General features: G+C 42.9%; 1 protein-coding gene across 3 annotated transcripts in view; it reads left to right on the forward strand.

The window, feature by feature from the left end:
• Window positions 1-315: 315 nt before the first annotated feature.
• LOC106813475 (ras-related protein Rab-23-like) overlaps window positions 316-1060 on the forward strand; it is a 36735-nt gene continuing 35990 nt past the window's right edge. For all 3 annotated transcript variants that reach the window (XR_001394472.1, XM_014817614.1, XM_014817613.1), the window contains exon 1: window positions 316-553. The gene's annotated coding sequence lies outside the window, so the exon portion shown is untranslated. The remainder of the gene's footprint in view (window positions 554-1060) is intronic.

Raw genomic sequence — 1060 nt, forward strand, 5'->3', positions numbered from 1 at the left:
ACAGGTTCTTATGTAAAGGGGTCTAAATGGGAAATTTTAGCCTAACATGTTCTTAAAATCTATGTTCTTATACGCGGGTTTTTACTGTAGTAGAAATTAAACTGATCCAGAGAGACATGATACAAGATTGCGTGGAACAGCTTTGCTGTTGATCCTAAGCGCTTCGCGCGGATGAGACGCGCGATATTGAGAATCGGTGAGAATCATTGACGGGGGAGTATAATGAATACCCGGATGTCGTGAAGTACCCGGCTGTACAGTTATGAACGGTGGATTGGCGCTGGCATCGTCAGGTTCGCCGCACTTGTCAGCTTGCAGCTCGTCAGCAGGCAGTGTGACCGTGTCTCACGCTTATGCATTATGAAACTGTTGTTAGCTTAGATATTTATAATACTTTGCTAGATCGGGCAGCGGAGACGTACATGCCGCATCTGCTTTGATTTACAGTCCGATTAGTCAAGCTTATTTACAGGTGGTACTGTAGTAACTGATCGTTCAAATTCTTTGTGTTTCAATCTCAGCGAATCGCTTCATTTATTTACATTCGAAATCGGTGAGTAAACACCCATGCAATGGGCCATTGCTTACAGCTTAGATACAATAATGTAACCCAAACCCAAGAGGATAGGGTTTTGGGTTTGGGTACAACCTATCCTCTTGGGTTTGGGTTACATTATTGTATCTACTTACAGCTATACTATTACTAATGACATTACTAGTAATAGTATTACTGGGTAAGATGTACTATTAATATTATATTATATATAGTAGGTACAATAATGATTAATGCAACCCGACGCAGAGTATGTCCGTAGATGATACACAGAAATCTGGGCATCACTTCGTGATGCCTAAGGTGCCTAAAGTGGATTTGCACCCTGGTGCAAATCCACTTTAGGCACCTTAGGTATCACGAAGTGATGCACAGATTTCTGTGTATCATCAAGTGATGCACAGAATTTCCGTATATCCAGATGAGACGGGATACTAGAGAAGCGTTGCCGAAAGGAGGTGTTGACCCGAAGTGCTGAGCGCAGATCTTGCGCGCAGTTCCGCGGCA

The sequence above is a fragment of the Priapulus caudatus genome, unplaced genomic scaffold (assembly GCF_000485595.1).
Source record: "Priapulus caudatus unplaced genomic scaffold, Priapulus_caudatus-5.0.1 Scaffold779, whole genome shotgun sequence".
NCBI lineage: Eukaryota > Metazoa > Priapulida > Priapulimorpha > Priapulimorphida > Priapulidae > Priapulus > Priapulus caudatus.